This window comes from Neophocaena asiaeorientalis, unplaced genomic scaffold (genome assembly GCF_003031525.2).
Source record: "Neophocaena asiaeorientalis asiaeorientalis breed wild unplaced genomic scaffold, Neophocaena_asiaeorientalis_V1.1 scaffold676, whole genome shotgun sequence".
Lineage (NCBI taxonomy): Eukaryota > Metazoa > Chordata > Mammalia > Artiodactyla > Phocoenidae > Neophocaena > Neophocaena asiaeorientalis.
Window position 1 is genome coordinate 402,607 of NW_020173914.1, and position 22,105 is coordinate 424,711.

The window sequence follows — 22,105 nt, forward strand, 5'->3', positions numbered from 1 at the left end:
GTCAGGGGCGCCGAAAGAAATGAAACCCAATCCCAGTAAAGAAACAGAGACGTAGAGAGCAGATTTCTAACAGTCCCATCCAAATTTATCTTTCCTTCTTGGCTGCTCTCTTTTCTTTGGTCTTTTCTCTCTCTGCTTTTCTCTGTGTCTCTTTTCTCCTCATCCTCTTTCCTCTTCTACTTCTTCCTCTTCCCCTTTCTTCCCCTTCGTCCTCTTCCTTTTCTCCTCTTTCTCCTCTTCCTCCTTTTTACACACATGAATCTTGCTGAATCTCTTTCATTGGGGCTGCTCGTCTAGCGATATTAAGCTAAGTTTCTATGGAGACTTTTCTACCTATGGCAAATAAAGCGTGGGCTGGATAGACTGCTGAGAAGGTCGAATGTGAAATATAAGTGAAATTTACTGGCTGTTACCCTCATGATATACTTTTAATTGCATTGAGTCAGTTTTCTTCCTTCTTGTAGTGTTTAGGAATTGAAAAAGGATCATTTTCCAGTTGTTGAAAATTTAGTGAAGTATTTTTATATTTGTCTGTCTAGGGAGTAGGATATATCCAAAATTTAAAATCTCGAGTCACACACTGTGCTTTTCCCTCTCCAATCAGGGATAATAATGGCAAATACAAATCTAAAAGTATTCATCAACAAATGATCCAACATAAGAGGAAGAATATATCTTAGGAATAGTTGGAATGTACATAGAAAAGATAATTGGGTTGGATTGGGTTGGGTTGGGTTTGATTTAAGACTGTGGGTATTGTTGCCTGGCTAATGAAAATCATTATATTTGCATTTTAATGAAAAGTTGAAATACTGGAGGGGAGTTATATTCTTTTCCATGTTTGCATGTGTGTTTTGTAATAGGTTTGAAGTAAAATATAAATTTCAACACAATAAATACTGGTATTTTAAATGTTATCAAGCAGAGAAGTGTTAGTGAAAGACTGGAAAGTCAAACAAGTTTAGAGGGCATGGACATGATTAAAAGATGGACAGAGGGAAAAAGCACAGTAATGGACATTACTCCATAAATTGGATTTCCAAAACTATTTGTCCTCAGTAGTTCACTTTGTAACTCCTTGTATTTTGATCTCTGGAAAAGCAGTTAAATTTACTTTAATCACTGATATCGGAGGCATGATTACAAGGGAGACATATTACTCATCTCTGTGGAATAGAAACAGCTCATTTGGTTAGTTCTTATTTGTCCTAAATAATAAAGAAAACACTTAGGAATTTAGCACAAATGCTTACTGTTTGTTGAGAAAACTGTGGTTAACTATTCCAGCAATTCAGAATTTAAAATAAATAATTTCTTTTGCTAACAGTGGTATATAACTACTTTTGGGGGACTTTTCAGATGTTGTATATACTGTCTTAAGGCTATTCAACTAATAATAGATATATCACATTGATAAATAAGGATATCTACATTGATTAATAATTTTCACTGTGACTATGAAAGCTTGTTCTTTCCCAGCATCCAATTTAGACTCTTTTCTGAAAATAGCTGCTAATTAATATTGTATGAGGGGCTTCAATGATTATAAGGAGGAGATGTGCATATTATTCACCAAAACAAGAAAATATTACTTTTTTCTTTAGTAGAAATTTTTTTTTTTCTTTTTTTTTGCGATACGCGGGACTCTCACTGTTGCGGCCTCTCCTGTTGCGGAGCACAGACTCCGGACGCGCAGGCTCAGCGGCCATGGCTCACGGGCGCAGCCGCTCCGCGGCATGTGGGATCTTCCCGGACCGGGGCACGAATCTGTGTCCCCTGCATCGGCAGGCGGACTCTTAACCACTGCGCCACCAGGGAAGCCCTAGAAAAATTATTTTAATTAGCATGGGATACTTTACAATGAAAGACATAACCTCAACTTTTCATTTACCATATTTGTGAGAGTCAATACTACCTGGATTCTCCAAAAATTTCATTCATTCATGTATGTATGTATGTATGTATGTATGTATGTATGTCTGTCTGCAATAGGTCTTGGTTGCTGCACGCGGGCTTTCTCTAGTTGCGGCAAGTGGGGGCTACTCTTCCTTGTGGTGTGCACGCTTCTCAGTGCAGTGGTTTCTCTTGTTGCAGAGCACAGGCTCTAGGTGCACAGGCTTCAGTAGTTGTGGCACTCGGGCTTCAGTAGTTGTGGCTCGCGGGCTCTAGAGTGCAGGCTCAGTAGTTGTGGCGCATGGGCTTAGTTGCTCCGCGGCATATGGGATCTTCCTGGACCAGGGCTCAAAACCGTGTCCACTGCATTGGCAGGCGAATTCTTAACCACTGTGCCACCAGGGAAGCCCTCCTTATTTTTTATAAATTTATTCATTTATTTATTTATTTTTGGCTGCGTTGGGTCTTTGTTGCTAAACGCAGGCTCTTCTCTAGTTGTGGTGAGTGGGGGCTACTCTTCGTTGTGGTGCGCAGGCTTCTCATTGCGGTGGCTTCCCTTGTTGTGGAACACGGGCTCTAGGCGCGCGGGCTTCAGTAGCTGTGGCATGCAGGCTCAGTAGTTGTGGTTCGTGGGCTGTAGAGCACAGGCTCAGTAGCTGTGGCGCACGAGCTTAGTTGCTCCACGGCTTGTGGGATCTTCCCAAACCAGGGCTCAAACCCGTGTCCCCTGTGCTGGCAGACGGAATCTTAATCACTGCGCCACCAGGGAAGTCCCCTGCTTATTTTTTAAATTGAACTAATGGTTAATGAGAAATTAACTTGGAATGAGGGAAGTCTCTTGCCTTGTTTAAATTCACACATTTACCAAACTCTTCTTATGGCTCTAATTAGATCTGGTATTGTGTTGGTCCATGCCAGGAGCCAGAGGGATTAATAGGATTCTGATTCAGTGGTGCATGGACCTAGATATTGGCAGGTCAACATCACTTCCAGAACAAGTGAAATGCACCTGCCTGGGAGTTGTTATGACAGACTTCCAAAGTTCTGTTTGGGCACTAGACTTGTATTAGGTAACAAAGAGTGGAGTTAATGTTTTGGTTTTGCTTGTTGCAGTTAGAATTTCTCTATCAACTTCTCCAAGACTCCACCCATACACAGTGTTGTAAGCCAAATGGCACTACTGAAATGTATTGGGTTGGCCAAAAAGTTCGTTTGGGTTTTTTAAGATGTTACTGAAAAACCTGAATGAATTTTTTGGCCAGCCCAATCTTTCCTTGTTTATCTCATTAAGAAGTTCTTCTTATGATTCACAGGCACACCTGGCAGAAACTTTATTTTTCATACTGCACCAAATCCAAGTTAGTAAATTCATATGAATTCTTAAGAAATTAGTTTGAAATAAAATGTTCTCAAAAGCTATGGATGTTTGACATTTTAGAATGTTTAATACTTAGAAAATGTTAAATCTGCTTTTTTTAATGCCCTAATTGCCTCTACAAGTTTAATTGTTGTCTTTGTTGTTGATGTTATCATTGCTTAATAGACTTTAATAGTCTTAGCAATCTTCAATTACTAGAGGGAGTCTTCTTTGTTTTGTAAACAACGATGTAGACTGTTTTACTCTAATTGTTTCCTGCAGGTTAGAACTTTGGACCAGCTAGCTGTCAGTTTTGGTTCATCAAAATAACATTTTCTCAACTATTATGCCATCATTGCACAGTAGTTCTTAAGAGTAGTAATGGCACCAAATCCAGTAGCAGGAAAATATCTCTCAAGCCAGCTTTACAGTTGGAGCCTTAACTGTGGGAGAGTCAGGTTGCCAAGTAGAGTTGGTGGTTATCTTGGAAACTGTGCTGAAGAACACAACCACAAATGATTTTGCCAAATATACAGTATTTACTTGGTCTAGATCTCCAATTTCTATTTTGACTCACTGCCAAAACTTTGTAAATACTGTGCCATTATTTAAGGAGGTTATATAGTTCATCTGTTGGTTTGGTGTATAGTGGGAGAGAAGAGTTCCTGAAGGGAAGAGTGCAAAGCAAGACACCTTGAATCATTGTGACTGCAAGCCAAAAAGGATTGTATGTATCTGCTTATTTCCAGCATTTTATTCTTATTCTAGGTTGTACATTGCAGAAAATACCTAAGATAGATATAAAATCTTTTCTCAATAAAATGGATTTTGGTTGCCCATTCCAAAATAGTAAATTCTATCAGCTTCCATTTATGCTTTCTCCACTTGTCATGAAATGCAGTTAAATGTGCCAGGCTTCAAGAAGTATAAATTGATGGTAGGTGGATTTTTAATATTTTGTGTAAAATTAAATTCAGTGATAATGTCAACCTACCTGCAGTTTTAAGAATTTTGAGATCGATATCTTATACTCACTAATGGCTGTTCCTCAAACTGACTTGAAATCAAGCTCCACATAATCTGAGGATTACATAAAAAGATGAATGAATTGGAATGAAGCATTTTTGGAGGACAATTTAGAACATAAAATTAACTGGTTGCTTCACTAAAAATACTGTAAATTTTTTTTTGAAGTTAGATTTATGTCTGTTGGAAGGGAGGCACTGATTTCTATGTCTTTTTATTCTGTAGTAGAATCCAGTGGTATATTACTAAATCAAGATTTAATGAGTTGGGGGTCGAGGGTAGGGGGTGAAGGAGGTCAAAGGGTACCAATTTCCAGTTATAAAATGAATAAGTTCTGGGTTGTAACGCATAGTATGGTGACTGTAGTTAGCATTACTGTATTGTATACCTGAAAGTTGCTAAGAGAGTATATCTTAAAAGTTTCCATCACACACACAAAAAATCATAACGATATGAAGTCATGGGTGTGCTAAGTAACCTTATTGTGGTAATCATTTCCCAATATATACCTATTACAAATCATTGCATTGTATACTTTAAATTTACATGATGTTATATGTCAGTTACTCTCAATAAAAGCTGAGGGGAAAAAAGGTTTAATAAATGATGTAGAAGTAGCAAAAAAATGTCATTTAATTAGAAAATGTGTAATCTATTCTAAGTGCATAAGAAAAATAATGTAAAAGGCGTTGGTGTTGCTGATGATGGTAGTAAAGATGGTGCTTTCTCCTTAAATGTAACTTCTACAGGTTATGGCAGTTGTCCTATAAAAGCCAGTCATTATAAGCATACAGTTGATTGATGTTTAGTAAATTTATACTGGGATCGCATATTTTTATTTTTTAAAAAAATAATTTATTTATTTATTTATTTTTGGCTGTGTTGGGTCTTCGTTGCTGTGTGTGGGCTTTCTCTGGTTGCGGCGAGCGGGGTCTGCTCTTCGTTGCAGTGCTCAGGCTTCTCATTGCCGTGGCTTCTCTTGTTGTGGAGCACGGGCTCTAGGAATATCTTTGATTGAAATTTTTATTGAGCTAATTGTAGATTCATATGCAGTTGTATGAAATAATAATAATTGAACATGAACATTCTGCCCAATTTTCCCCAGTGGTAACATTTTGCAAGACTATAGTATAATATCACAGTCAGGAGACTGACATTGATACAGTCTACCAATCTTACTCAGATTTCCCATTTGACTTGTATACTTGTATATGTATATATTTAGTTCTGTACCATTTTATCACATGATCAGATAATTTTAAACCTTTTTTTCCCCCAAAACAAAAAAGTTTAACACAGTTCTGTTCCATCAATCATGTGATTGTACTACCATGTCTTATCAAAATGTGCATCAGAATATAGGTTTTTGTTTACTCAAAAGGTGTTTTTTTTGCTTAAAATACTTTTGCATTAAAAATATTTTAAGTTGTTTTAATGTTTTATGACACTGCAAGTTATATCATTTAATTCTCATCCCAACTCTAGAGGTAGGTGGTGTTGTTATCCCTATCTCTGGAGAAGAAACTAATACACAGTGAGATTAAATAACTTGCCTAAGTTCCTACAGCCAGTACGTGGCTTAGCTAGGCTATGAATTTAGCCAGTCAGTCTCTAGAGCCAGTCTTTTGACCATTATGCTCTACCGCCTCATTGCCACTAATGATGAAAATGTAGCTATAATGTGGGCTATATAGGGAAAGTCATAAAAGGAGACTTAAAGTGCATGCACCTGTCTACACAAAAACTTGTACCTGAATATACATAGCAGCATTATTAACAATATACACGTAAAATAGGGTTAAGAAAAGAAACTGGTCTGCAGCCTCTTTGTGATGCCAAGACAAAGTGGGAAAGAGTTAGGATCAGAATGTTGATGGCTCTCTATGTTTCGCCACATATAGCCACAGTCTTTACAAACACCAACAAAATTTTACAGACTGTTAATGGTAAATAGCCACAGTCTTTACTAACACCAACAGAATTTTACAGACTGTTAATGGTAAAATGAGTGCAGATTTTTAGGTCTAGACCCTATGAAATTAGGACATAATTTTGAACACACACAGTGAATTACTTGGGGTTGGTGTTATTTGAATTTCTAACTTTATGTAATTCTAGATACCAAACATTCTTCTTGTTAAGCAATACTCCTTTCCCTTTTATTCTGATTAGAATGCTGCCCATTGGATCCCATAGCTTGGTGCCATGACTGATAACAGTGTGGGGGAAAGCCAATGATCTTGAAGCATTTAGCTTTAATAATGTACACATGTTATTGTACTCAATGGGGACATGTCTTGGCTTTATGTAATTGCTGTAATCATTACTTTTTCAAGGAACAGCTGTAGAAATGACCCAGATATACCTTTTAAGAGTATGATTATAGCACTTACTTGTATGTTTGTTGTGTATTTGTGACAGGCCCAAGTTAGACGCTCATGTTAGAACCTTTGACCCATCAGGAAGTTGATGTAGTGATTATTATGGAAAGCAATAAGGTAGAATATAGGTCTGGTCTTCCTTATGGGAGAAATGAGTAGTTTATTTGCTTTTGCCATCTCTTGTTTCTTGCAACACTTTTTGAACCAACTCAGCTGATAGTAGATTTTCGTACTAGTATCTCTATAATATTCAGAAAGCTGCTCACTGAATTTGAGTGTAGTACTCCATCTTTGCTTTATTTAATGTGGTTCCAAAAATTGTAAACCTTTTCAAATTAGGGATATTTTGATTTTTTAAAAAATATTTTTAGCTTACCTTTTAATAAATAATTATTATTGAAAGATACACTGTATTCAAAACAGTGGGCTGTGGATTTTTGCTGATGGACTTCTCTCTTCAGAGAGAGCAGACTTGCCCATGTCAAGCATAGACAGTAGGTCTCCCATGAACATATGCCATACATAGTATTGATGTTTTTCATTTGCTACTTTTGCTATTTTGAGATTTGTCACAATTTTGTGGATGTCACAAAGTAATGATAATTTTAATTACTATTGTCATGCTTTATTAGCCATTACTAAAACCTGCCTTACCAAGTCATGTCTTTTTCTTGATAGAGTATTAAATCTGGTTTCTATGTTCAGATTATACTTCAATGGAAACTATTCACCCAACTCTCAAGGTGGGTTTTTATTATATATTTCTCCTCAAATTGATTTTTTTTTTTTTTTGTCTTGCAGTGTAAAAGGAAAAAAGGCTTAAATAATGATAGTGAAGCCCAGAGGATATAGCACGGTCTATCTCTGAGTTATTTCTCCTGTTTTTCTTTCCTGCCTGCATTGAGAAACAAGGACACCCATTAAAAAATACCTTAATTATTAGTTGTGCTGATTCTAAAGTAAAGTATCAGAATCTAAAAATAATACAATGATACTATACCCAGATTCCATCTGTAACCTACTGTCTTGTTCCTGTTAATTTATTTTTTAATCTGTTTGTTCTTTCAGTACTTTTTCCATTTTTGTTTGAAGTTACAGAATTTTCACATTTGCCATTGGCTCTAAAGTTCTGTCAGCTCTTTTATAACCTTTCATGATTTTTGCATTAAAAGGAGTACTTTTGGACACCCACTAATTAGTTTGGATGATTATTAGCTTTTTGTTTGTCTTACTGCATACATCGTAACAGAACAAGAAATCATTTGTGCAAATAAAGTGTCTGATAGTTCATAAAATTGGAGTGAGCATCTCAAAAAGTAAATTCAGTTATTAAAACATTAATTCACTTTATATTCATATTTTCATGTATCAAACATAATTGATAAGAGGAAAAATTACCATAAATGGATACTTTTCAAACATGAAGGAAGAACATACAGTGATGTATGTCAATTATTTCTCAATAAAACTGGAAAAATATTTTTTAAATGAGGGAAGAACAAATCTTCCAATCTAAAAATACTCAACACATACATTATTTGTTTTTGTAAAAAGAGAAGCAGATACATTTCAGCAAGAAAGCACATATTTTAAACTTTTCATTCTAGATTTCATCTATCCTTATTCCAATCCAATCACCTAAATGGTTTTTAATTTTGGAATTGTCTACCACATAATAGCTTGGAGAAAAACATTGGCAGAAAATGAAGCTAGTAGACATTTTGCTAATAACTTACCTTTTTAAATGACTATGAATTATGTGTGTCTACTGGAAATCAAAATTAGAAAGGACATTTGGTTAACTTTGGGAACTAAATTTTCAATATTTTGAAACTTAACCTGTTTACTCTTAAATGTGATACTTTTCAAGTAGGACATTTTATAGACAGCAGCTTATATTTAATATGTAATTTAAAAACATTTTGTATCAAGTATATAAAAGATACAGAACATGGCATTTTAAAATGACTAAAAAAATGCTTGAGATTTTTTTTTGAAGGCAGTGTATTTTTAAAAACAGTTTAATTTACTACTGACAGTTTGCATCAGTTTTTTTACATTGTTATAACTTGTGCTTTAAGTAATCCTGAAGATTATGGGCACCTTTTCATATTTAGGGATAAAAAACTTAGTTGTTGACATTGTCAGTTTTCTCTAATATTGGTAAGAATTTAGCCTCCTTAAGGAATGGAGTTTGTTTTCTGTTCACAGACCCATGATAAAAGGTACTAAATTGTGTTTCTGTTCACCCAAACAAAGCTATTGGATACTTTCCTCTGAAAGGGTCATATTGTAATTTTATTTGGATGGAGATTTGTTACTTTGCAAACTATTTGCCTGGTTAGTGTCCTTCTAGTGGTTGTAATACTATCTCTCATAATAAGAAAAACAAGAAGTCTGATGAGAGGAGGTAGAAAGTGCATTCAGAGTGCATTGTTGAGATTACAAAACTTACCCTAAATTTAATTAGGCAGTTAATTTTGATCATGTCCTCATGTCAGGAGTTACATAAGAAGAAAAGTGATGGAGATTGGTCATTTCCTCCAGTTCTTCTTCCCACTTTTTTTTTTTTTGTGGGAGATGGAGGGAGAGAAAAAAATCTCCCCTGGAAATAATTCCTTGACACCCACATGCTCTTTTTTTAGGGCAAAAGAAATAGGAGGTTTCTCTTCGGAACTTGTTGACACTTCACACAGTCACGTCAACATTTGACACGTGGGTTCCATGCGCATGGCAGCGCTATTTACAAACACCATCCAGGGATTCCAGAGCCTCTTATGTAACAGCTGAGAGTACAGGCTTTGTGTGTCCCTGGGCGCAGAGGAATCAAACAGTTTAATTCATAGTCAGAGAGCCCTTGTCTGGCTCTGATGGGGTCATGAATCAAGGATCAAGGTGTCTAGGTCAGGATCCACCCAATATGCAGTTTTCCTACCAAAGCCTCAAAGGCTGTGCCTTAATATAGAATTACTCTTTTTTTTTTTTCCTCCTGCAACAAACAGAACCAGTTATGACAAACTTTTTTTGTGATTTTTGCAAAATGTGGGCAAATTGTGCCTTGGTTTTCGTTGTAATTTACAGTGCCACTTGTGACTGAAGTGCACATGCCTGCCACCCAGTCTCACAAATGCTTTTTTTTTAAGTTTATTTTCTCATGTGTAAGCACCTTCAGATGCAAGAGAATTCATAAACTGACTTGCCCAACTAGACACTCTGACCACGGAATACTCAAGAAAATGATTGTTTGATCATCCACCATATCCAGTCCCGCATTACCCATCCCCATCCCTTCTCAGCTCCCTTTTCAACGCCTCATCACCACACCTCCCTCAGCCCTTCTCCATTTTAAATTACATATCAAGACATGGTGTTTAAAAAACAAATTAGATTTCTATACTTAGGGAATTGTTCTTCCTTTTCCATATTGATTTTAAGAATTTTTCATATATATTTATCAATTTTTAAAAAAGTCTCAAGTTAATAAATTAAAGCACCAAGAATTTATGTCTACTCCTATGTATCTGGTATATGTTTCCTGATGTTTTTTTTTCATTGTAAATTGCAAATTGACTGGTTGGAATATTTAAAATATGAGTAAATTTTGAGTTCTTTTTGTATTGCATCTTAGGATCATTTTAGATGGATGTCATCATTGATTATCCAAAAATAGAAACCTTCTAGCCTAACAGAGAATTGAAATTAAATCAAAAAATGAACTTGTAGTTACTTTAAAAGTTGGGCTCTTTGAACTCTCCTTTCATAGAATATATTTTTTTCTAATTACACTATCTTTCTAAAAAGAGGAAAGATCAGAATCTTTGAAATGTGGTACTGTAAAAGGAAGGAATTTGCTTAACTTTTAAAAATAAAGGATTTTTTTTTTTCTCCAAGAGATAAACGAAGTACCAAGTAATGTTTGGTATAAGAGAAGTTTAGATCTGGTATAATTTAGAGGTTATCTCTCCAAATCTATTATTTACATAGGAGATTTAGAAATTTAAGTTTCAGATGTTTAACATCTGTATCTGCTCACTTTTAGAAGAAATTACCAAAAGAGTGACTCATTTAACCAACACAATGAAATCTGAGGATAGGCATTTTTCATCTTTCCTTACTGAGTACAGGTTCCTTCTGGATTTGAAAAGATATAACCTATAACCACTAAATACATTATAAGTTATTGTACTTTTCTAATACGTTGAATTAAGATGCGGTGAATTTAGATTATAGGCATTAAAAATTGTTTTATTTGCATGCTTTTCATTGTTTTGGCCTGAAGATGGTGTATTTATCTTAATTACCCTTGGCCCAAACAGTGAAAGTTTGTGTGAAATTACTTATGAATATACTTTCTTACTAAGAGCAGTACCATGTCTGAACACTCTTGAGCTTTCACAAGGGTGATCTTACCCTGTATTAGAACATTAATATTTTCTCCTCTTCTTATGCCTTTATTGGACAGTAAATTATATATGGTTATAAGCTGAAAGTGCTCAGAATTTGATAAAGACTGTAAATTAATGCATTTTTGCTAAGAAAGGGATTAAGTATAACTTTATTTGCCTGTATTTTTGTTTCACCTGAAGTGGCAAGCATTCAATAAACATTGATTTGTTCAAAAGATGGGCTTCTTTCATAAAGATGAGACTGACTGATAATTGTCTCTGTATTGTAAAATACCAAAATGGTAGATTGAATGTGAAAGATATGTATCAAGATGCAATGTGGGGGGTTTAGGTTGTTTTTTCTTTCCAGCTACTATTGAGAGCATGTGTGTGTGCCCTCACTCAAAAAGTTTTGGACTTTTGATATATGAGTTAAGTCCTCATTGCTGGAAATGGTTAATTAAACAAACCATAATACAACCCTCTGTCTATGAATATAAAATTTAAAAATACTGATGCCATGCATTTTTCCAAATATCATGAAGGTGCACAAAATCCCCAGGGTCTTTTATGTAAACTGTTTTTATATGGTCCCTTTAGAAGACTGTTGAGTCGCATAGGGCTCACACATAAAAACAAACAGCTAACAAACAGCTGGCTTGGTGATGTTAAGATTGGCGTCAGGGTGTCCCCTCTTGCGTAGGAGTCCTAGGTCATCCTGACGCCTTCCCATGTGGTCAAGCACACATGGCTTTAATGTTTACACACACAGTTCCAGAATTCTGAACACCAGTGATGTAACAGTGGGGGGGTAGGGGTGGTCTGTATCTTACAAACTGTTTGATGACCTAGGTCATGAATACTGATAGAGAATAAGAAAGCCCTGATTGTAGTAAAACTTGCCTGGAGGGGAAATAGAGTAGATACTTAAAGCAGGCTTTGCCTCCAGCCCCCAAATTGTTTATTTTAAACTATCATTACCACCCAAAGGGAGTTTTCTACTTTCAGCTTAAAATAGTAGCTTTTAACTCGGACAAATGAGGAAGTGCTTTAGTAACTAAGGACTGGAGGTGACAAAGCTCTTAAGAGTGTCACTCTCTTTGGTAACCAAGCTGATTCAGACTCTTTTGGAAGCTTTTATGGCAACTCAACCAGCTCTAATACTATTACTACATACCTGCATGGGAACAGACAATTGGAGCTAGAGCTGCCATTTTCTCTGGTTTTAAAATTGTTTCTCACCCATTATTTCTGTTTTATTTGTGAAAATATGCCAATCCTACCACATATAAAAATGCTTTTCAAAATCACTGAATATGTTTATATAGAATGACTTTGTTTAAGAGCTTTATATCTACAACAATACAGGGGAAAACCCCCTTCTTATCTGGTAGAATCATAATAAAGGGGGGGGAAATGTGAGCGGTAATTTTGGAAAATATGTAATAATGGTAAGGTGGTGGTATCCATACAACTAAATACCAAGCTAGTGTATTTAAACATGGAAAAGTGCCTAAAAGGGTGAGGGGAAAACATGTTATAAATAAAGAGAATATAGAGTTTTCAGTGAATAAGTGCTCTATTACAAACTATGAACATTTATAAGATTTGTTTCAAACTCTTTCCTACTTGTAACGAATTATCCAGGACTTTTTAAAATCCATCTTTCTTTGAACTTTTAACAGATTTTTCTGGACTGTGGGTTAGAGATTCTGTGTGCATGTATGTGTGTTTTTGAATATGTTTTTATATTTTAGATCTAGCTATGTAAACTAGAGACATCTCCAGCTACTTGTAAGATATTGCCACCTGGATTTCCACCACCTTTGCTTCCTCATTTCAATAAAGCATTTGTCAGATTTGCAAAAATGTAGTTCATTTTCAAACAGAATCATAGACTGTTATTGGCAAAAAACAAAAACTTTAGAGACTCTCTGTTGCATTAACAAATAAGAAAAAAATGGAGGCATGGGAAGGTAAAGTCAGTTGCCTCAAATTGAGTAACAGGATATTTATCATTCTAATAATAGCCAATATTGACTAATTATTCACATTGTGTCTAGCACCATACTAGGCATTTCTAGAGATTATCTTATTCAATTCTCACATCACCTCTAATTTTTAAAATATTTATTTATTTATTTATTTTGGCTGCGGCGGGTCCCAGTTGCGGCATGCGAGATCTTCCGTTGCAGAACACACACTTCTTGGTTGCGTCATTTGAACTCTTAGTTGCGGCATGCATGCGGGATCTAGTTCCCCGACCAGGGATTGAACCCAGGCTCCCTGCATTGGGAGCTCAGAATCTGACCCACTGGACCACCAGGGAAATAGCCCCATCACCTCTATGTTTGTTGGCGCTGTTATTATCCCCATTTTACTAAGGAAGAAACCAGGACATAGGATTAAATAATTTCCCTATACATTTTGAATTAGTTTTTTAAACGTGTCCTTAGCTACACTGTTCTTTTTTTTAATATTTATTTTTGGCTGATTCTGGTCTTAGTTGTGGCATGTGGGATCTTTCGTTGCAGCGTGGGCTCTCTGGCTGTGGCTTGTGGGCTCTCTAGTTGTGGTGCTTGGGTTTAGTAGTTGTGGTGCAGGCATAGTTGCCCTGCAGCATGTGGGATCTTAGTTCCCTCCAGGATCGAACTGGCATCCCCTGCATTGGAAGGCAGATTGGAAGGCAGATTGTTAACCACTTGACTACCAGGGAAGTCCCTATACATCTCCCCATTTGCAAATTTATCACTAAACCCTATAGAATTTCTTACTATGGCCATTTGTCTTGCCCCTTTCCATTTCTGTTTCCCTCACCCTATTTTTTTTTTTTCACTCTGTTCCCTTGTGACTAATTTCTTCCTCCTTGGTGTTCTTGCCTGTATGAGCTTTCTCTCCCACCCTCTTCCAGCTTTTTCTGCTTTTCCCATATTGTTTTCCCTGGAATCTACATTGCCTCATTATTTCTAATGAATCAATCAATTCTAAACAGCTGGACGCCATCAAACAATCTGGTTTTTGGAGTTAGGAAGATCTAGTTTTGAATCCTGACTTGCCTTCTTATAAACTGTGTATGTTCTTACTCAAAACAGCAGCTTTAGCCTCTCTGAATCAGCTTCCCAATCTGTAAAATGGGAAAAGCAAAAATTCTTATCTCACAATATATATCACAATGATTTTTCAAATTCCTTAATTATACCACTTAGTGAATGAAATATACCTTCTTCTTAAAGTCATTCTTCTCTATGCTGTCTGATTATTCTATTCTGATTTAGTTTCTGTTCATTGTTCTCCTGGTTAGGTCCTCTATTGCCTTAGTCCCATGTCTTTCTCGGTATTTGATTCTTTTTTTTTCTTTTCTTTTCACTGATGTACATCCCCCAATTTTTTTCCCAGAACTGGTGTGTAGGAGGAAAACTGAGTCCTTGCATGTCCAAAATGCCTTGAATTTTTCCTCAGAGCTAATTGATAAAATAAAGATAAGATTCCAGGTTCAAAGTAATTTTTCCTCAGAACTTGGGAGACATTGGTGCATTGCTGTCTTTCATCCATTGTTGGTTATAAGATATCTGAAATAAATGTGATCCTTCTTTCTTAGATAACTTTTTAAAAAATTTAAGTGCTTATTTTGATCTTTATCTTTTCAGCTCTGAAATCCCACCAGAAAAGTAAAGGGTCACAGGAATATCTAAATCCTAATATATCTAGGAATGACTCTTTTAAAATTTATCCTTTTCAGCACTAAATGATCCTGTACAATCTGGGAAAAAACTCCCTTTGTTTAGCTTTAGGAACTTTTCTTCTATTATACCTCTGATTATTTCTTCCCGTCTCTTTCTTTCTTCTCTCTCTTTATGGAACTCACACAAATTGTACATTGGACCTCCTCAATTTATTTTTCTTGTTTATTGTATTTCTTTTCATATTTTCTACCTGTTTTCTCTGTATATTTTATTTTCCCAACTCTTTTGAGTTTTTTAATGTTAATTGAATTTTAATTTCCAAAAGGTCTTATACCCTCTGATTGATTCTTTTTAATGGCAGTCTCTTTGTGGCTCAAATTCTATGGAATGAGTTAAATTTTGTACAAAAATTACAGAAATAAAGAATTACATTCTATTCTATCTCTATGAAACAGTGCAACCAACTTTTAAAAATGTATGTGTATACACTATATATTATATGTACCTAGATAATATATACATATATTTATAGTTTTACTGGTACTTTATTTATACTCCTTTTAAAAATAATAGTAGTGCTAGAGTCCATTACTGACTAATTTTCAAAACTTGGTGTGTGTGGTTTCGTAGTAAGCCCTCAGTATCCCCCTCTTGCTTCAGTATTATAATCCCCAGGCATAGTGAGTGATTGTGCTTATTATTCCTAGCAGTAGAGATTCATCCAGTGCAGATCTAAGGTGTGACTGAGTAATTTCTGGGCCCTTGAAGATACTTTGCTCATCTTCAAATCTTTTTCCTATTTTGCTGCTCAGTAACAGGTAAGTAAGAAAAGGAGGTGAAACAAATTTCACTATTTTGCACTGTTTAGTAATCTTTTAAAATAAGTGCAATATCCATAAGGGCATAATCTTTTCCTAAGAGCCCCACTTCCCTAACTTTAGCGAAAGAAGAGACAGGTAAAAATATTCAATCCCTCAACAAAGTCTGTTGACTCTAGCTTTGATATATATCCAGAATCTGACCATTTCCCATCATTTCACCATCTCCACACTCTTCCAAGCCACTATCATGTCTAACTTTGAACATTGCAGTGTCATCCTAATGGGTCTCCCTGCTTCTGCCTTTGCCCTCCCTTCCTTACCTCACCGAGGTCTTCTACCCAAACCCAGAAATTCAAGTGATCATTTAAAAATTAAGTCATTTAAAAATTAAGTCAGATCATGCCTCTCCTCTGCTTAAAGCCATCGATGAATCCCCATTTAACTCAATAATAAAAGGCAAAGTTTTTTTTGTGGCCTACAAGGTCTCAGGCCAATATTTACATTTCTGATTCCATTTCTTGCCAGTTCTCTTCCCTCACTCCAATCTCCATGGCTTTCTTGCTGTCCAGACAACAAGGTGAGCGTCCTCTTTCCTCCAGGTTTTTGCACTTGCTGTTTTCTCTTCCGGGAAAAGCCTTTGTTTAGATATCCAATGTGTTGCTTCTTCCCTTCCTTCTAATCTCTCTTTGAGTGTTAGTTTTTCAGAAATAAAATCCATAGCCATTTAACAGAACTTCCACACTTTACCTTGCCTCATTTTCTTTGATTAGGTTTATCATCACTTACTAGAGTATTTGTTGCTGCTTTTTTTAAAAAAAACAATTTGTGGGAATTCCCTGGTGGTCCAGTGGTTAGGACTCTGAGCTTCCACTGCAGGGGGCACAGGTTCCATCCCTGGTCCAGGAACTAAGGTCCCACATACTGTGAGGCATGGCCCCCCCCAAAAAAATTATTTTCTGTTCACTCCAGTAGATGTGAGTTCTGAGAACAAAGGCATTGTTTGGGTCACATATAACCTCAGCACCTAGAACAGTGGCTGGCACATGGTAGGCATTGAATAAATATTTGGTGAATGTATGAGTGAATGAAATGGTGAAAATAAAGGGGGGGGCCATGATATAATTTTATATTTTACTACTTTTCCCTTTAAGGCTACCAGTGTTGTGTTTTTCTCCCCGTCAGAAATTAAAGACAGATAAAAGTATATATTTAGCACACATAGGTGAAATTAGGCTTTTGTATCCACACAGCATAGCTGAGACAATCTCCCAGGAGTTTCTAGGACCAAGGAAACATTTGGAGCTAAAATATCATGCATATCAGCAACTGTACTCTTTTCTGATGTTATTATAATTGGATAGTATTTAAGTTACATTAGGTGTTTAAAAGGCTACTTTAAATTATAAACATGAGTTGAAAAGCTACCTTAAGTTTTAAACAACTAATTTATAAATAGATTTTTGGAGCTCAAACCTCCTAAAAGATGAGCAATGCTTATGTTCTTCTTTTTGCTTCCTTTCTCTCAGTTGTGTGGTTACCAACTTCCTTCTAGCTAGGAGAAATGGCACGGTTTTCAATATCTCTTAACTTCTACTGTCATGATGAGATAATATCCTTCAGAATATTACTTCTGAGTTCAAGTATCCTTGACATTTATTTCATAGTGGAAAATAGCTATAGATCGATGATTCTCCAACTCAAGTTTTCCAAAGGTTTTGTAATACCTTCTTTTTTCATTAAAGGGGGTGGGAAACTTATGTAAATCCATAGTGTTTTGAGTGCATTTTTCTTTCATTATTGTTTTTATTACTAAAGGCTCAAAATCCAGTAGAATTTGAGTGTGATTTGTAAGTTTCATGGTGGGAGTTCTATTTCTGTTTTGTTTAAAGGGTTACTGCCATTGTCTAGCACAGTACCTGGAACACTGTAAGCCCACAATAGCTATTTGTTGAATGTAGACCAATACTTGTAGAGAATTCTAATTCCAAAGATTTAGTAGCATAAAATCCCATAATGATTAATATTCTACTTGATGCTAGTGAAATGAGATACAAATTGATAGAGTAGTTCTTTCTTTAATTTTCTTCCAAATAGAGAACTTTCTGAAATCAGAGAAGAGTTGATTTAAGACTTAATATCTTTTTTTGACATAATGATATGTGACCATATAGCCAGGTAACAGAAACCAGTAATCCCTCGCAGTGTAACTTACTGAGGCATCTTCTGAAATCCTTAAATTCTATACTGGTGCCACCAAGGTACAACTCTTGAGCTACAGCTGTTTCTTGATAAAGGATGCTAGTCCTTGCTGCCAATGTTACATTTGCCCATTTACAATGACCTACAGAAGTTGGTTAGCTGCTTTCTTCTGGATTGCATTATTCATTTTCATATGCATATCTTTACCTGTTTTGGAAGTCTATTTTCTAATCTTCTTCCAAGGCTTATCATCTTCTTCATATGTTCATAGCATGCGTTTCTCAGACAGGCCAAACAGGATTAGTACATATTTGGTATTGCAGAAATGCATTGTTGACTTTAAATGAGTTCTTCAGCTTTTCCTGTGATGCTGGGCAGGAAGTTTATTACTGTTTCCTTATCTGTAACATGAAAACCTTGGACAAGATAACATTTTCTGAAATTTCACTGAACTTTGTGTGTGTGTGTGAGACTACTTGCAGCGTATCACAGATATTAAAGATTTGTTCCATTGCATTTTGTAAGCAACCTTGTTATTTCCTTTCAAGGAAAAAACAATAGTATTGCATTCAGATGCCTGTATGTTTATGAGAAACATTTCAGAACTCTGAAGGTTGAATTCAGGGTTTCTTACAGATTGTTTTTCTACTTGCTGAAATGTTTATCATAAAGTGAAACAGCAGAGAGCAAAGTTACTTTTGTCTTAATTCCATAAACCAAACTTTAAATATTCTTTGAGGGAATAGATGTTGTAAAAAAAAATTCTGCTTTTCAGACCTCTTAAGAATGTAGATTTTGTTCTTAAGATGAAGTTCACTTCTGCACACCAATACAAAGGATAAAAAGTTTACCTATCTTTAATCCCTGAAGGAAAATGTTCATAAAATGGCTATTTACTGTGTACAATTTAATAAAGTGATAAGTTCCTGGATTACACTTTTAAGAAAATTTCAAGATTATTGAAAGACTTGAGATAGCAGTGAGGCATTTTAGTTAGTAAAGAAAATAAAGTCTAGTTTTGAAAATGACAGATTGGCTGCAAGAATGCAAAGTTGATGAGTCTAGGAAATTCAAAGAAATTTGCTAATTTATTTTCTCTACTTAGTGAATACAAAAGTCCATTTATTGAGATATTAATTACATGGTAAATTAAAACATCTTTGAAATCAGGCTCATATCCTTAGGAGAACTCTTAACACACTCATGTATGGACAGGATATAATTTAACAGCGAGCGGGGCTACTCTTTGTTGCGGTCCGCGGGCTTCTCATTGTGGTACCTTCTCTTGTTGCAGAGCACGGGCTCTAGGCGCACGGGCTTCAGTAGTTGTGGCACACAAGCTTAGTTGCTCTGTGGCATGTGGGATCTTTCCGGACCAGGGCTCGAACCCATGTCCCCTGCATTGGCAGGTGGACTCCTAACCACTGTGCCACAGGGAAGTCCTAGATGGAAATTTTTAGAAAGAAAAATAAATGCTACAGGTCAAAAACACTAACAGAAATGAAGAGTACCTTTGAGAGACTCCTGAGTAGGCTATATATGACTGAAGAAAAAATCTCAGAACTTGAGAATATGACAATTGAAATTTCCAAAATGGAAAAGTAAAGAGAAGAAAACACAGGAGAATAAAACAAACAAAAAAAACAACAACAAAAACACAGAATATCCAAGAACTGTGGAACAATTATAAATGATGTAATGTAGGCAAAATGGAAATACTAGGAGGAAGAGAGAGAGAGAAACAAAAGCAGTATTTGAAGCAGCAGTGACTGAGAATTTCCCCAAGTTACTGTCAGACACCAAACCTCATATCCAGGAAGTTCAGAGACACCAAGCAGGATAAATGCCAAAAAACAAACAAAACAAAAACAAAAAACTACTCATAGACATATCATATTCAAACTTCAGAAAATCAAAGAAAAAGAAAAACTCTTGAAAGAAACCAGAAGAAAAAAATATGTTTCCTATTGAGAAGCAAAGATAAAAATTACATGCAACTTCTCCTGAGACACCATGCAAGCAAGAATAAAGTGGAGGGAGATATTTTAAATATTGAGAGAAAAAACCCACCAACCTAGAATTCTGTACCCTGTGAAATTATCCTGCAAAAGTGAAGGAGAAATAAAGCCTTTCTCAGACGAACAAAAATTGAAGGAATTTGTTGCAAGTAGTCTTCCATATAAGAAATGCTAAAAGAAGTTCTTCACAGAGAAGGAAAATGACATAGATAAGAAACCAGGATCTACATAAAGAAAGGAAGAGCATTGGAGAATAAATAATTGAAGATAAAATAAAAGCTTTTATTTTTATTATTCTTAGTTGGTCTAACATATAACAGTTCGTTCAAAATAATAGCAAGATTATATATATATATATATATATATATATACAAGTATATATATATATATATATATACACGTATATATGGATATACATAATATGTGCATATATATAATGTATATATGTTGTAATTAAATATATAAGTATACAATGTATAGTCTCATGTATAAGTGAAATAAGTGACAGCAATGATACAGGGACAGGAGAGTGAAATTAGGAATATTTTATTATAAGGTACTTGCATTACCCATGAAGCAGTATAGTTTTATTTGAAAGTGAAATTTATTGAATTAGTTGTATATTGCAAACTCTAGGGCAACCACTAAAAAATGTTTAAAAAGAAGTGTAACTCATATGTTAAGAAAGGAGAGAAAAAGGAAACATAAAAAGCTCAATGAAAACCACAAAAGAAAGAAAAAGTGTGAAAGACAAAAATAGGAAGAAAAAGCAAAGTCTACAATTAGAAAACAATAATAAATATGGCAGATATCAATTCAACTATATCAATAATCACCTTAAATACCAATGGTCTAAATTTACCAATTAAAAAACAGAGATCATCAGAGTGGATTGAAAAACAAGATCCAACTCTATATTGTCTACAAGATACCCACTTTAAATATATATAAAGACTCATAGTGATTAAAAGTAAAGGGATAGAAAAAGATTTGTCATTCTAACACTAATCAAAAGAAAAGCTGGAGGGACTTCCCTAGTTGTCCAGTGGTTAAGAGTCCACCTTTCAATGGAGGGGACGCGGGTTTGGTCCCTGGTTGGTGAACTAAGATCCCACATGCTGCGGGGTGACTATGCCCACACGCCACAACTACTGAGCCCACATGCCTCAACTGGAGAGCCCACGTGCCACAAACTACAGAGTCCATGCGCCCTGGGGCCCATGCGCCACAACTAGAGAGAGGTTGCGCACTGCAGTGAAGAGCCCACGCACTGCAATGAAGAGCTCACACACCGCAACGAAAGATCCTGCCTGCTGGAACAAAGATCCCACATGCTGCAACAAAGATCCCACGTGCCGCAACTAAGACCTGATGCAGCCAAAAAAAAGAAAAAAAAATAATAAAATATACTTGTTAAAAAAAGAAAAAGTTGGAGTAACTATAATAATTTCAAACAGAGCTGACTGCAGAGCAAAGAAATCTATCACACTTAAAAAGGGCATTGCATAATGGTAAAGAGGTCAACACTCCAAGAGAATATATAATCTTTAATGTGCATGCATCTAACAACAGTGTCAAAATAAGTGAGGCAAAGACTAGTAGAACTGCAAAAAGAAAAGATGAATCTCCTATTATAGTTGGAGAATTTCACAATCCTCTATCAAAAATGGACAGCTCCAGCAAGCAGAAAATCAGTAAGAACATAGTTGAACTCAACAGCACCATCAATCAACTGGATATAATTGACATCTATAGACTATTTCATTACACAATAGCAGATTACATGTTCTTTTCAAGCTCTCATGGAACATTCACCAAGATAGACCATATTCTGGACCATAAAAAATACCTTAGCAAGTTTAAAATAGTAGAAATCATATAATATCTGCTCTCAGAACACAAGGGAATTAAACTAGAAATCAATAACAGAAAGACCATTGAAAAATACCCCAAACACTTGGAGATTTAACATACTTCTAAATGACACATAGGTCAAGGAAGGAATCCCAAGGGAAATATAAAAATATTTTGAAGTAAATGAAAATACAACTTATAAAAATGTGTGGAAAATCAGTGAATACAATGCTTAGAGGGAACTTTATAGCATTGAATACATAAATTGGAAATGAAAAATCTAAAATCAATAAGCTGAGCTTTCATCTCAGAAAACTAGGAAGTGAAGAGCAAATTAAATCCGAAGTAAGAAGAAAATAAATAAAAATTAGAGGAGAAATCAATGAAATTGAAAACAGGAAATCAAGAGAGGAGACAGCACTACAGATGTCATGGACATTAAAAAGATAACAAAAGAATACTGTAAACAATTCTGTGCGCACAGATTT

At 35.4% G+C, this 22,105-nt stretch overlaps 1 protein-coding gene across 2 annotated transcripts in view; it reads left to right on the top strand.

Moving 5' to 3' along the window:
* Window positions 1–22,105, top strand: part of TET2 (tet methylcytosine dioxygenase 2) — a 130,669-nt gene that overhangs the window by 1,192 nt on the left and 107,372 nt on the right. The gene's annotated exons all lie outside the window — the stretch shown is intronic.